Below are 16,566 nucleotides of genomic sequence, written 5' to 3'. Positions count from 1 at the left end.
CTTGACCCTGTGCCTCATGGGAACAGACCAGCCCAAACTGCCAAGCCATGTCTTCCCTGGACCGGAAAGAAGCATTCTGGGACTGGTTTCGGGCTAACTGCCCTCTTCATCCAGGCAAGCTTGAATCCAGTGGCAAAGTGAGCAAGGGACCCACGCCTGGACATACCATGCCAACCTAGGGCAAACAAAGCAAACTCATGGAGATGTTGGACTGAGTGCTGAAACCTTTTAGACACTCACACCCAGTCACAGTTTCTTTGGCATATTCCCAGACGTTGGTCCCTTGCTTACTACACCACTGGATTCAAGCTAACCTGGCTGATGAAGGGTGATGCCCTGAAACCGGTCCCAAGTACTTGTTTCAGGTCCAAGGAGGACCTGGCCTGGCCGTTCGTTCTGGACTGTTCCCATAAGGAACAGGGTCAAGACTGATTTGCATAGGGCTGGGTCCAAACTGGGATGGTGTGGGGAGCAAAAAAATGATGGATTAAACCCAGAGTCTTGTAACTGGGGTGAATGTTTGCATTGTCCAGCATTCTGTACATCCATTGTTTCTTTTTCATATGTCACCCTCAGTGGGAAGGGTATTCCCAGATGTGGGTCATGTGCTCACTACACCACTGAATTCAAGCTAGTCTGGCTGATGAAGGGTGATGCCCTAAAACCAGTCCCAGGTACTTGTTTCCGGTACAGGGAGGACCTGGCTTCGCAGTTCGGGCTGGACTCTTCCCATAAGGAACAGGGTCAAGACTGATTTGCATATGGCTGGGTCCAAACTGGGGTGGTGTAGGGAGCAAAAGAATGATGGATGAAACCCAGATTCTTGTCACTGGGGGTGAATGTTTGCATTGTTTAGCATTCCGACCATCCATTGTTTCTTTTGCATATGTCACCCTAAGTGGGAAGGTTATTCCCAGATGTGAGTCCTGTGCTCACTACACCACTGAATTCAAGCTAGCCTGGCTGATGAAGGGTGATGCCCTAAAACCAGTCCCAGGTACTTGTTTCCGGTACAGGGAGGACCTGGCTTCGCAGTTCGGGCAGGACTCTTCCCATAAGGAACAGGGGCAATACGGATTTGCATATGGCTGGGTCCAAAGTGGGGTGGTGAGTTGAGCAAAAGAATGATGGATTAAACCCAGATTCTTGTGACTGGGGGTGAATGTTTGCATTGTCTAGCATTCCGTCCATCCATTGTTTCTTTTGCATATGTCACCCTAAGTGGAAAGGGTTTTGAGAGATGTGGGTCCTGTGCTCACTACACCACTGTATTCAAGCTAGCCTGGCTGATGAAAGCTGATGCCCTGAAACCAGTCCCAGATATTTGTTTCCGGTCTAGGGAGGACCTGGCTTGACAGTTTGGGCTGGACTGTTCCCATAAGGAAAAGGATCAAGACTGATTTGCATATGGCTGGATCCAAACTTGGGTGGTGTGGTTAGCAAAAAAATGATAGATTAAATCCAGATTCTTGTGACTAGGGGTGAATGGTTGCGAAGTCCAGCATTCCGTCCATCCATTGTTTCTTTTGTATATGTCACCCTAAGTGTGAACGGCATTCCCAGACGTGGCTCCCGTGCTCACTTCACTTCTGGATTCAAGCTAGCCTGACTAATGAAGGATGATGCCCTGAAACCGGTCCTAGGTACTTGTTTCCAGTCCAGGGAGGACCTGGGTTGGCTCACTACTCCCACTGGATTCAAGCTATCCTGGCTAATAAAGGGTGATGCCCTGAAACTGGTCCCAGGTACTTGTTTCCAGTCCAGGGAGGACCTGGCTTGGAAGTTCGGGCTGTACTGTTCCCATAAGGAACAGGGTGAAGACTAATTTGCATATGGCTGGGTCCAAAATGGGATGGTGTTGTGAGCAAAAGAATGATAGATTAAACCCAGATTCTTGTGACTGGGGGTGAATGTTTGCATTGTCCAGCATTCCGACCACAGCACTGAGACCGCCCTAATCGCAGCCACCGATGACATCAGAACCCTGATCGACAACGGGGAAACAGCGGCCCTCATCCTTCTGGACCTCTCTGCGGCATTCAACACTGTCTGCCACCGCACCCTAGTGAAGCGCCTCAGCAACATCGGAATCCAAGAGAAAGCACTGGAGTGGATCATCTCGTTCCTCGCCGGAAGAACCCAGAGAGTCCAGCTCCCCCCGTTCAGATCCGAGGCACCGAAGTCATCTGCGGCGTACCACAAGGATCTTCACTCAGCCCAACCCTCTTCAATGTCTACATGAGCCCCCTTGTAGCCATCGCACGCCAACACAACCTCAACATCATCTCCTACGCCGACAACACTCAGCTGATCCTCTCCCTCATCAAAGACCCCACCCCCGCCAGAGCCAGCCTACACGAAGGGATGAAAGACGTCGCTGACTGGATGAAGAACAACCGCCTTAAACTGAACTCAGACAAGACGGAAGTCCTCATCCTGGGATCATCACCCTCCACCTGGGAAGACCCCTGGTGGCCCCCAGCCCTGGGCACCGCTCTCAAGCCAACGGGCCACGCACGCAACCTGGGCTTCATCCTGGACTCCTTCCTGTCGATGACCAGACAAGTCAACGCCGTCTCATCTTCGTGTTTCAACACCCTGCGCATGCTCCGCAAGATCTTCAGATGGATTCTCACTGAAACCAGGAAGACCTTTACCCAGGCACTCGTCACCAGCCGACTAGACTACGGGAACACCCTCTACGCCGGAACCACAGCCAAACTTCAAAAAAGACTCCAACGCATCCAGAACGCCTCCGCACGACTCATCCTGGACATCCCCCGACACAGCCACATCACCGGACACCTGAGAGACCTGCACTGGCTCCCCGTCAGCAAGAGGATCACATTCAGACTCCTCACCCACGCACATAAGGCTCTCCACGACCTGGGCCCCAAGTACCTCAATGACCGCATGACCTTCTACAAGCCCACCCGCCAGCTACGATCGACCAGCCATGCCCTCGCCACCGTACCACGCATCCGCAGAGCACCCGCCGGAGGAAGATCCTTCTCCTACCTGGCAGCCAAGACCTGGAACTCCCTCCCCACCCACCTTCGGCGAACCCAAGACCATCTCTCCTTCAGGAAGCAGCTCAAGAACTGGCTGTTCGAGCAGTGACATACCCTCTCTCCCAGCACCTTGAGACCCTCACGGGTGAGTAGTGCGCTTTACAAATGCCGTGATTGATTGATTGATTGATTGGCCCATCCACAGTTTTTTTGTATAGACCAACCTTAGTGGGAAGGGTATTCCCAGACATGGGTCCTGTGCACACTACCACTGGACCACCGGATTCAAGCTAGTCTGGATGATGAAGGGAGATACCCTGAAACCGGTCCCAGGCACTTGTTTCTGGTCCAGGGAGGACCTGGCTTGGCAGTTCGGGCTGGACTGTTCCGATAAGGAACAGGAAGCCAGATTCATGAAGGTACCATTCTGCGATTAGCAAATTGCGAAAATTTGCGATTCGCAGTTTGAGAATCGCAGAATGGAATTCATGTAGAAATGCAATGAAAAAAAGGCGATTCGCAATAGATCGCAATTGCCGATTGCGATCTTGCCGCAATCGCTTATAAATCGCAGAATCGGCAATTTTCTATGTTGAAATTGTGATATCGCGAATTGCGATATCGCTATTTGCGATCTCGCTAACTGCGAGATCGCAAAAACGGGAAGTCGCATTTCGAGCCCACTGATGACATCACAACCAGGAAGTAGGCTCACCACACCCACAAACAGAACACAGAGCCAGGGAGTGGCAGCAGGATACTGAGGAGCACCAAAACCTACACTGTGCAGCACCCCAGCCAGAAAAAAAGTTTCCCAAGATGTCCAAGGATGCAGCAGGGAGCAGTGGGCAGGAGAGAAAGCGGAAAATTAAGTTTTATGAATTAGAACTGGAGCATCTAATTGAGGGGGTCTGCAAGGAATATGTCCGGCTCTTTGGAAAAGACTCCCGGAGGGTGCCAGAGGCAGACAAGCGCAGGATCTGGCAGCGCATCAGCGCTAAGGTCAATTCTGTTGGTGTGACCCAGCGCTCAATTGACGATCTAAAAAAGCGCTGGTACGACCTGAGAGGTCGTTCTAAGGAGCGGATTGCTGAGAGGCTTGGGGAGCGACTGGCCACCGGTGGAGGGGAACCTGTAGCCACACCAAACACCCCATTGGAGGACCTGATAGAGGACACCATTGCGTCAGAAGCCTGCGTGGGGGTCCTTCAGCTGGACTCATCTCGACCCAGCCAACAAAGTGAAGGTATGTGCCATGCAACTGCGACCCTGTCCCCCAACAATGCCCTTAAGTCCTGAGCTAGCAATATGACATCCCCAACAATGCAGCCCATGCTCACCAAAAAAGCCCCATTTCATTGTGGAAGTTGTAGTGTAATCAAGTACCCCCCAGTTAGCCCAACACTGCCAGAGCACTCAATGCAAAGTAAATCCAAAAGCCAGTCAGGGAAAGCAAGGCTGCATGCATGTATCAACATTGCTTGCGCAAGATACATAACATTAATCATGCACCCTTTCACATTACAGGTGCAGGTGAGCAAGCCAGCACAGACAGCGAGGCCCTGCTCATCGCCGAGAGCCAGGAGGACACTGAGGGTGAGGGCCAGTCCTCCCAACGACCCGGCCCATCACAGCCACCAGCAGTGCTCCCACCACCACCACCACCCAGTGCGGACAGGGCCACCCCTGCAGCCACAGCCCTGCAGCCAACACCCCAGCAAACAGCCACATCAGTGGTACAGGCTCCACCACCAGCGCCTAGGAGGCAGACGAGGCGCACAGCTGGTGCCAGGTCACACACCAGCACACTGAGGTGCCAGCAGCGCCAGGGCCCAGCAGGCACCGGCAGGGCACTTGAAACACCAGATCCAGGCCTGGCCATCGAACGCCGCATGCTGGCGGTGTATCGCACACAGGCGCGTCACATGGCAGCAATGCTCACCCAGATGCAGGCGATCGGCCAAAACATAGCCCAGCTGACCGCTGCAGTCCGTGAGAAGAACCAGCTGCTGGTAGCCCAGCAGGACATGACCCGCCGACGCCACCGCCAACTACTGGCCCGCCTATCTGCCTACACTAGATCCAATCATGTAGTTTGGAATGCTACATCACAGCTGGCACGCAGGTCACTCGCCATGCAGGCCCAGATGGTGCAGTGTTGCCAGGATGTGGCCAGGTCACTAGATCTACTCACCGCAGCAGTGCTCGGCAGCCAGGCCACTGCCCATGGAGAAGCAGAGGGGGCTGCCGATGCAAGTGAGGCTGCGTCACCCAACAGCAGTGCATCCTTGCCACCGATGCCTGCACGTTGCCACAGCAGCAGGCCAACAGCAGCAACTAGTGCCAACACCGTCTCTCAGGATACGGAGAGACAACTTGGGGCGTCTCGTTGTCACCGACCGTGAGGACTCAGACACTCTGAGGGAGGCCATGCAGGCAACCCCTGCAAACCCACTACCCCAGCATGGGGAGGTATGGAGCAATACTCTCTCCATCAGACAGTTGAATAAGTAAAGGCCAATTTATTGTGCATAAACAATAAAGATTAATGGTCAAACTTGATTCACACTCATGTCATTATTACATTTGTCATGCATGGGTGCAGTGTTGTGAGAGGGGAATGGGTGCACTAGAAACAGTTAATAGTGATGTGGTTGCGGCGCCTGTGTCCTTCAGCAGGATCTTCTCCGCGTGCATGACGTACATGTGGAGGCGGCCGGTTGTCACCTTCAGACTCACTGCCGGATATCCCCACTGGTATCCTGCGCTTGGTAGCAATGTTGTGGAGTATTGCACACACGGCCACGATGCAGCAGCAGACCTCAGGTGTGTATTTGATGGCCCCACCAGTCTTGTGCAGTATGCGGAAACGGCTCTTCAATAGGCCAGATGTCCTCTCTATGCAACTTCTTGTTTGTATGTGTGCAGCATTGTAACGCCGTTGCTGTGGTGTGGCAGGGTTGAGGTATGGGGTGAGGAGATACTCACATAGACCGTAGGCGCTGTCACCTGCGGGTAATAAGCACAGGGTGAGTGCCTATTCTGCGCAGATACATGCTCAAAGTGTAGTATTTGGGGACATGTGTACTTACCCAGTAGGTGTCCTTCGCCAAAGTCTCCCCTTGGCAGTCGTGTGTGAATGCCGCTGTGCCGGAAGATGAAGGAGTCATGTGTGCTGCCCGGATATTGTGCCACTATGTCCGTGATGATATTCTTGGCGTTGCACACCATCTGCATATTGAGGGAGTGGTAGAACTTGCGGTTGCGGTACATGTATTCCGTTTGTGCTGGTGGGCAGATGTGGATATGGGTACAGTCAATGCATCCAATAACATGCGGAAAATGTGCAATGTTGTAGAATTTCAGCTTGGTGTCATTTAGGTCCTGTTGGGTGGTGGGGAATGAAATGTAGTGGTGTAGCTGGGTCAGCATTGCAGCCAGGAAACTCCTAAGGCAGCGGGACATGGTGGGCTGGGATATACCCCCAGCGACAGCAACTATCCCCTGGAAGCTTCCGGAGGCCAGTAGGTGCAGGCTGCACAATACCTGTAGATGGGTGGGAACAGCATTGGTTCTCCTTGTTGGATGCTGCAGCAGGGGGTCTAGGTCCTGGATCAGCTTAATGATCATTGGACCACTTAGGCGGCATAGATAGCATAGATTTGCTCCCTGGTTTGCCCCAGAAGGGTGACCCGCTGACGGAATATCCGCTCCTGGATCCTGCGCCTGTTCTGTGCTGCTCGCCTGACCACCATGTAGAGTCCTGGCATTGTGAGAGTCCTCAGTCTCTAGCTGCATGTCCTTTAGTGTGTTTGGTCAGGCCAGCACCTGTTTGCAGTCAACTTTAATCAACTTTTTTTTTTTTTGGCTGGTTACCACCTAGTTTGGGTTCTCCTTAAATAGCGCGTCGCAAATTGCGATTTTCGTGTTTTTCGCAATCTGCGATTTTTCATGAATGGCAATAGTGATTATTTAACGATTTCGCAAATTAATTCGCAGAATCCGTGGTTTCTCGCTATTTCTAATTCGCAAAGGGGCAGGTTTCAGGATTCTGCGAATTTATTTGCGAATTCGCTATTTTTATTTAGCGCTTCCGCACTTTTGCTACTTTTACTGTCATAAATTGCTTTAACTCAATTTGCGATCGCAATTGCTATTTCGCAGCAATTGCGATCGCAATTTGGCTTCATGAATCGGGCTGAGGGTCAAGACTGATTTGCACATGGCTTGGTCCAAACTGGGGTGGTGAGGTGAGCAAAAGAATGTTGGATTAAACCCACATTCTTGTGACTGGGTGAATGTTTGCACTGTCCAGCCTTCCCTCCTGCAATTGTTTCTTTTGCATATGACACCCTTAGTGGGAAGGGTATTATCAGACGTGGGTCCCATGCTTACTACACCACTAGTTTCAAGCTAGCCTGGCTGATGAAGAGTGATGCCCCGAATCTGATCCCAGGTACTTGTTTCCGGTCCAGGGATGACCTGGCTTGGCAGTTCGGGCTGGACTGTTCTCATAAGGAACAGGGTCAAGACTGATTTTAGCTGGGTTCAAACTGGAGTGGTGTGATGAGCAAAAGAATGATAGATTAAACCCAGATTCTTGTGCCTGGGGGTGAATGTTTGCATTGTCAAGCATTCCGTCCATCCATTTTTTCTTTTGTATTTGTAACCAGGGTAGAGCCAAGGCAGGTCGGCAGGAAATTCCAGACATTTCTGTGGAGGGAAGCCACCAGAATATTCTCCCACTTCAAAATAGGCACCAGGTATAAAAATGGGACCCTCTTCAGTTCACTTTCTGGACCTGCAAAGCCTGTAGCTGTGGCTAGCTGTGCACTTCAGAAGACTGCTTTGCTGCACCCTGAAGGAATGCTCTACTGCCTGAAGCCTACTTTGCACCCCCAGAGATCTTCCTTACTGATTGAGCCTTGCACTCCATCTTGATCCATGGACTTCCAGAGAGACTCCAAGGTCTAGTTGATGGCCTCCTGATCAGAGCCTGTGGGACAGAAAAGTCTCCAACCATCTTCAACCCACACCTGGACGCTACCTGAGTGAGTCCTGATCCTACGAGTGGTGCCACTCCAGTCATGGAACCTTTGAAGTGGCGCTAAAGGTGTCCAGGTAGCCAAATCCTAAACCAAGACATGGGATTTAAAAAATGTTCTACCAAAAAGGGCTCCGAGAACTAAGAGATGACCATGACCTACCACTCGTCGATCCACCCGAGGCACTACATTCTTCTCCACAGCAACAGATCCTGTTCCGCTGCTCCTCATAGAAGGGGTATCAGACCTCATCGAGCCCTTCTTGGCTAACAGCCTGCAGCTTTGTCCCACTGGAGAGTTTCAACTTCTAAAAAAGAGACAAAGGGCCACATGTATCAGCCAATTTTGCTTTCATAACTCCGGTTCCACAGATTGGATATTTTTTGTAGTTTAGGGGTCAAATGAGTTATTAAAATAGAAGTTATGTTTCTACATTGGTTGGGGATTTTGTTTATGTTATATTTTCACTTTATTACTGTTTGAGTGCTGTATAAATACTTTACACCTTGCCTCTAAGTTAAACCTTTCAGAAAGGGGGGGGGGGGGGTGGTGATGAACAGAGTGTCTGAATTAAGCAGACCACTCTTACCCAGTCCAAAGATCAGGGCTTGATCCATCACCATTTTTTAGCTCACTGCACCATCCCAGCTCAGAACCTGGCTACAAGCAAATTAGTCTGTTCCTGTCCTAGTGCATGATGGGAACAGGGCAAACCAAACTACCAAGCCAATTCTTATACTGGGAAGGAAACAAGCTTCCGGGGACCGGTTTCTGGTATTGCAGCCGTCGTCGGCCCGGCTTGCTTGAATCCTGATGGTGCAGTGAGCAAGGGACTCATGTCTGAGTATATCCTGCCACACCTATAGTGGCCAAAAACGATTCAGAAAAGGGGGTGGTGATGAACAGAGTGTCTGAATTAAGCAGACCACACTTACCCAGTCCAAAGATCAGGGCTTGATCCATCACCGTTTTTTAGCTCACTGCACCATCCCAGCTCAGAACCTGGCTACATGCAAATTAGTCTGTTCCTGTCCCAGTGCATGATGGGAACAGGGCAAACCAAACTACCAAGCTAATTCTTATACTGGGAAGGAAACAAGCTTCCGGGGACCGGTTTCTGGCATTTCAGCCGTCGTCGGCCCGGCTTGCTTGAATCCTGATTGTGCAGTGAGCAAGGGACTCATGTCTGAGTATACCCTGCCACACCTATAGTGGCCAAAAAAGATTCAGAAAAGGGGGTGGTGACCACCCCCTTTTCTGAACCGTTTTGTCCACCATATTATTATTAGATGGTTACACCAGAAGGAGCTGCATGTATTCCTCAACCCAAATGAAGATCCACAGGTTTGTCTGAAATAACTGCCACTCATCAGTGTAGTTAACAAACATGCTCACGATCTGATAAGAAACTTTCCGAGAGTCTTTGCCAAAGAACTTGGTTGTTGCAAAAACTATGTACATTGCATAAAATTGAAACACAACTCCTTTCCTAGAGTTGCGAAAGTCAGGAATGTTCCTCTCTTAGTAAGAGATAGTATGAAGTCGGAATTAGAGAAACTCAAAGAGAAGGGGATCATTCAACAAGTTGAAGCTACAGAATGGGCCGCTCTGGTTGTGAGGCACGTAAGGCCAACGGAGAGGCCCGGCTCTGTGTTGACTTAAGAGAGCTAAACAGAGCTGTGATTGTCGATCACTATCCACTGCCAAATATTACTGAGATGTTGTGCTCTCTGGATGGTGCAAAGCATTTTTCCTCCTTAGATTTGACCCCAGCTTACCACCAGGTCAAGGTACATCCCTCCTCATAAAATTTGACTGCATTTGTGATGCCTTTTGGCACCTTTAGATTTGTGAGAATGCTCTTCGGTTTAATCTCTGCTGCCTTTGTCTTTCAGAGAGTGATGGAAGGCATTCTTGGGGAGCCGAAGGGAGTAAAAGTATACCAAGACTATGTGTTTATTTTTGCGTCCAATGAACAAGACCACGACACAAGACTCAGGCAGGTGCTAAGTAAACTTAAAGATGTGGGTCTCACCCTTTGAGCTGATAAGTGTAAATTTAATGTTAAGGAGATTAAGTACCTTAGTCATTTAGTTTCAGCAGAAGTTATCAGACCTAAGGCAAGTCTGGTAAATTCTATAATCAATTTTCACTCACCTACTACTAAAGATGAACTCATTAAGTTATTAGGTATGGCTGAGTTATAAATTTGTCCCAAACTTTGCTGGCAGAACTTTGGCACTTAGATCCTTGTTAAAAAGGGGTGTGAGTTTGAATGGTCCGATGTTTGTGAAAAGGAATTTACAGATATTAAACATCTGCTCAACAATGCTCCTTCTTTGAGTAGTTATGACCCTTCCAAGCCCTCTTACCTCATGACAGATGCCAGCTCCACCGGAGTAGGAGCTGTCTTGTTGCAGAAGATTGATGGAGTTGAAAAAACCATCTTGTTTATCTACAGGCCTCTAGAGGCTCCGAATGTTATTACTCTGTCATAGAAAAGGAAGCGCTTGCTGTGTTCTGGGACTGGGAAAACATTTTGTGGGGTAAAAATGTAAAGTTTTGTCTGACCACAAACCTCTCAAGGAGGTATTTTCAAAAAAGGCATTGCTTTTGTCAGTCATCAGATATGTAAGTGGGTTGTAGCCCTTCAAGAATTCGATTTTGATCTCACATATCTTCCTGAGTCCAACAATGTTTTGGCAGACTGCCTCTCTAGGCTAGGAACTGAGAATGAGGAAATGTTTGCTGATGTTGAATGGTTTGGTGGTGAAGAACTAGAAGAGGAAGTCAATATGTGCCTGATAAGTGAAGGTATTATTATGGAAGATGAGTCGAAGCATGAACTTGGAGCTGATAAAACTTAAAAAAATGTCATTGCCATGGTCAAAGGAACATGGTGTGAGAAGAAAGATTGTGATGATACTCTCAAGGGTTTCTGGCAAATCAAAGATGACTTGTTGGTGTTGATGGTTTACTGTTGGGTGGCAGTAAACTGGTTCCACCTCTTGTCTTAAGACAAAAGATTGTTAAGAACGCTCATGCCTCTCCCATGGGTATTGCCAAAACTAAAGAGAGGATCAGGGGAGCGTATTGGTGGACCGTAATGGATGTCTATGTAGAAAGACTTGTTCGAGAATGTGCAGAGTGAATGAAATTTGACAAGTCATTAATGTGCAGGACACCACCCATAGTGATTAGGGATAAAGCTACTGCCCCTTGGTCGGACATTTGCATAGATATTTTGGGACCAGTAAGGTTAATCTCACAAGATCGTTATGTCATAGTCTGTCTGGATAAGTATTCACGATGGCCGGAGATCAAGATTGTTAATTCAGTTGAATCCTCTGTTGTGGTGAACTTTTTAGATATACTCTTTGAGCATGAGAGATTTCCTTGCACCATCCTGTCAGATAACGGGGTCCAATTTACATCTCACATCATGGAAGATTTTTTGGCTTCGAGGGGAATCATTCACAAGAAGCCCTCTTTATATCATCCACAAAGTAATGATGTTGTGGAGAGGTTTATAAAGGTTCTTAAAGAAACACTGCAACAAGCTATGTCTGGTGATGCCTGCTGGGAATCTACTTTACGAAATAAGGTCAGGGAATATCGTTTCACCCCTCATTCTTCGACAGTTATAGCTCCATTTCGGGAGAGTGGCCAATGTTGAGATGACTCCGTCCTGGATCTCTTCTAAGAGGATTTTGGTTGATGAGAAAGTTGATAGCACTGATGGTTGGGAAGAAAGGGAAAGAAACAAGGTGAATGAGAGAAAGATTCATAATGATGTAAGAAAGGCTGTGAAGGACACTATTGTCAAAGTTGGTGACGGGATCAAAATTAGATTGCCTATGAAGGGGTCAGGTACGTCTAAGTTCAGTCAACCGATTCAAGTGATTAAGCTCTTTAAGAATGCCATACAGACAAGTGACCACAGGATTTAGAATTTAAACTGTGTGGCAAAATGTTCATATGCCCACTCCACAGTTAGTTCTCCTCAGCTGTTAACAAAACAAAGGGCTGAAAATGTCAGAGCTTTTGGGAGCTCCGATAGACCAGTTCGTTTGAAATGTGCTCCCCTTCACTTACGTGACTTTGTTGCTTGACATGCAAAATTGTGCTTAGCAGTGTTTTCTTTTCTCGTTTTGTTTTTTTAACATCTCAAGCTCTAGTTGAGTACTGTTCTAATTTTTTATGCTGTTTGTTCATGGAGGGGAAGGTGATGTGCTGTTCTCAGCCTTCTTGTCAGCCACTGATTCCAGGTTCTGGAATGTGGTGAAGGTTGCCAGGCACTGTTTGAACTGTTTGATACAGTTATCCCTGTCTTGCTGCTGGATGGGGTCTCAATGATCACTTCTACTTAATAAAATCTCTCTCTCTAAATTCCACTGGCTACAGAACTTATTTCCAGAGAGATCTCAGGTGAGAGATGACTGTACCAATTGCAAAAGAGTCCCTAAAGTGCCTGTCAGGAGTTTGAATCTTCCAAGCAATATTTTCTGGTAAGAATGATATAGGCTGATGGAAGATCAAGAAGTACCAGAGCAGATTATTGTTCTCATCAAAAGAGAGAAGTGCATTTTACCTCCTAATAGGAACGGGTTAGAGGGTTTTGGTAACCCTAACAAGGCTGAATCAAGATTGAAGGTCATTGATTAGATGGTTTAGGTGCGTGTACCCTTGAATTCTCTAGTCACTTTCCTTTCCAAGAATTTGCTGGGAAAAGGGATGTTGGAGATAGATGATAAATAGCCTGAATATTTGGGTCAGTGAATGTTTTCTAAAGAAGAGGTGATTGTGAAAATGTTCCATAGTGACAGGACTAATTCCAGAGAAGAGGGGTGTTGCTCATTTTAGTTAAATCTACCCTGAGAGAAGAGAAGACTTGTATGAGTGATGGGGATGAGCAAGGGATCATGGGGGACTTATACATTTTTGATTTAGGGCTAGTTTTAGAACCTTAGCCTTGCCCAGAGGTTTGAAAATTATAACTTGGGTACAGTAGTGAAGAAGGTGGAATAGTAGGGTAGGTAGGCATATGTCAGGTATTGATACTTAAGTTGAGGATTTTATAAAATTTTTACTCAAGTAGGTCTTTTCCCTGTTTATGTTGTATGAGTTAGACACGTCTTGATAAATGCTAAAGATTCATTTTGTTTGGGAGATGTGTTTATGAAAGTAAGCTCTTGGGCTTTCAGGGTTTTTCTTCAGTATGATTTATCTTTTCAGTCTGTGTTTCCGTTGGTGATCTTTAGTTCAGTAACTCTTCTACAAAACAACTCACTGAAAAATGTCAGGCCTGTTAGACTCGGCATCCTCTGCATGGTTTTCTCCCAAACGTTTTGTCTTCAGACCTCTGTTTTGCTGACTTCATTTTTGCCGACTTTTTGACTCTGCGTTCTTTACCATTGCTACTCAGTGCTAATGTGCTTGTGCTCTCTCCTTAAAACATAGTAGAATTGACTTATACCCAATTGTCATATTTAAATTATGTGTAAGTTCCTATTAAAGTGGCATTACCTGTCCCAGGGCCTGCAAAGTAAATTCTACTAGTGGGCCAGGAGCTCCAATTGTGCCAACCACTTAAGTAGCATTGTAAACAGGTCTCATGCCTGCCATTGCAGCCTGGTGTGTGCAGTTTTAAGCTGCCATTTTGACCTAGGAAAATAAACCTTTTGCCAGGCCCAAACCTTCCTTTTTAATACAAATACGTCACCCCTATAGTAGGGCTTGTACAGCCCAGAGGGCAGGATCCAGTGTATTTAAAAGGTTTGAAATGTACTATTGAGTTGTACATGTCCTGACAGTGAAAAACCTTAAATGTTTTTTTTTCACTACTGCAAGGTCTACCTCTCTAATAGGATAACATTGGAATTACCCTATTACTTTAATAAGCTACCATTTCCAAATGGGAATAGGTAAGCAGTTTGTGTTTGGTGACTTTGGAACTGTAATGAAAAATCTTCTTTCATGATGAAGTTAGATTTAAAATTATAATTTTGAAAAGGCCACTTTGAAAAATTGACATTTTCCTACAAGTATATAAACTCCGCGTTTGTTTGGATTCATGGATCCTGTCACTCAGTGGAACTTCCTATTTTGGGACCTTCGTCTTAGGGTAGCTTCCGCTGCAACCTACGGTGTGGACAGGATCCCGCTGGCGGGATCCTGTGTGACAGGATCCATGAATCCAAAAACATTATGAGTTAAAAATACTCAACGCGCAAGACCTGTAAGTAGCAAGATCCCACTACACTCACAGTGCACTTTAGGGTGTGCACTGATATATACACCTGGAGTAGCCGCCAAGTTTTTTTCTGGCCACACTCACTCTCATGGTCCCGAAGAAAGCCTCACAAGTATCGTAGAAGGCTGAAACTGCTCCGCTGTAAATCAGGCATTGAAGCACAGCTGGATTGCATTTAGCAATCCAGCTGGACCCCGATGATGAAGCATACCACCTACTAGGTAGGTGGGTGAGGGGTTTCCTAAGACAACCACTGGTTGTCTGCATTCCTCTACCAGGGTGAAGGTCAACAACTATGACCATAACCCGTTAAGGACTTGTCCACGTTGTTTTTGCATATTACTCTGGGAAAGGGGCAAACACCTGTTCCATTTCCTTACTCTCTAGTTGTTTATTTATTTTCCTGCCTTAGCCATTTGGTGCCTGCAGCATGTCTCTGGCTTACAGGACTGGATGTGGCTGACAGTTGAGCTTTATATACAGCCACATACATTAGGGAGCTGAGGAGTGTCTGGGTGGGCCATCCCTGGCAGTATTGGAAAAGGCAGTTGGGCACAGTCTACTAACACTTGAATAGGCTGTGTCCTGCCTCCACACAAAGGGCTGCATACCTCCAATAGTTAGTCTTGAGCCAGGGCCAGGACGGCAGGGTATCTTTGAATTTTAAAGGTCTACCTCTAGAAGCTTCTCCACACTTCAAAGGCACAACTGGGTGCGCCAACTGAATTCAGACACCACAACTTCAGTACACTTCTGGACCTGTGAATACTCTGCCAGGAAGAAGGACTGATGGGCTGCTGAAAGGACTGCCACTCTGCTGAACTGCTGCTCTGAAGGAGCTGCTGTCCTGCTGTGCTGACCAGCTGCCCTCTTGCCTGGGTGTGAAGGACTGAACTTGCATCTCTTGAACACAGAACCCAGAGTGACTCCAGGGTCTAGTTGGCTGGATTTCTGATCATAAACCTCAGGTAAGCAACAGGCTTCCAACAACCTTGCACCCACACCTGGACTCTGCCATCTCTGAGTCTACCCTGCCAAGTGGTGTCACTTCAGTCCTGGACCCTTGGAAGTGGGCCTAGGCTGCTTGCTAGCCTCTGTGTATCCAGCAGAACTGATGAATCACCTCTGCTGCATGACACAACCCTGAGCAGTAACCTATGCATCACCGCTACTGCATGGATTGGACCCGTTGAAAAGATCTGCTTTGCCATAGCAGCCTGATACCTTTTTGGAACAGCTACTGCGCAATGCACCGCAACCACAGGATCTAATATCCCTCATCGATAGCAGCCTTGATACAACACCAGAGTCAGCATCGGAACCCCTTGGAACCGATGCATTGCCCCAACTGCGCGGCCCATCCTCGATGCCGGACTTTGCATCTCAGCCCCCATCACCAGGATCTTCGAAGATGAAGCAGGGCCTTGCACTTCAGAGTAGCCGTACCTCGGAACCAATGCATTACTTTGGCTGTGCAATGCATCTTTGATGTGGACCTCGCAAAGCTTTGCAAATCTGGATTTAAGATACTTTGTTCAGTGGGCCTAACTTGGTCCCTTTAGCTGGCCCATTCTGTGTTGGGGTTGGCCTCAAATTGTGGGTTTGTTCCAGTTCTTCAAAACCAGACATCCATAGTTGGTGCTTTGAACTTTTTGGGGCTATTTTCACTGAAATCATTAAAATTGCATATCTCCGGATCTACTGATGGAATTTGTGTTGTTTGGTCGGGTTTTACTTATTAAAATCTACTCTATTTTTCTAAATTAGTATTGGATTCTTTTTGTGTAGTGTTTTTACATTATTACTGTTTGAATGGATGCACAGGTTAGTTATGGGTTGGCTTGTGACTCACCCTGACAAGGATTGTGGTTGCTGCTTCACCAGGGCTCACATCCGACTCAGCCAACAACTCAGTTTCTCCTAACGTCGGACCGGGGCTTTCTGAGTTGGGCTGGATCTAGAATGTCTAAGGTGGATACAATGTTGAAGCAGATATTTAGGCGTGTATGTCAAATTAGAGACGTTCATGAGAATGAAGAAGTGTTCCAAATATATCTAGGGTTGCATAGCTAGGTTAGAGGTTTAGGTTTTTTGAGTAAATGAGATTGATGGTATGTCGATTATAACATGTAAGTCTTCTCATCACGTATTTGAATTGGTCTGCATGTTGTTGTGAAACTTAATGACAAGCCTGATTTCTGTATTCTCTGTGTTCTCAACCCACATGTTAAAATATCTATGATCATTATAGTGTTGC

Source organism: Lissotriton vulgaris, chromosome 1_1 (genome assembly GCF_964263255.1).
Source record: "Lissotriton vulgaris chromosome 1_1, aLisVul1.2, whole genome shotgun sequence".
Lineage (NCBI taxonomy): Eukaryota > Metazoa > Chordata > Amphibia > Caudata > Salamandridae > Lissotriton > Lissotriton vulgaris.
The sequence above is the reverse complement of the archived record's forward strand: the minus strand, read 5'-3'. Positions refer to the sequence as shown.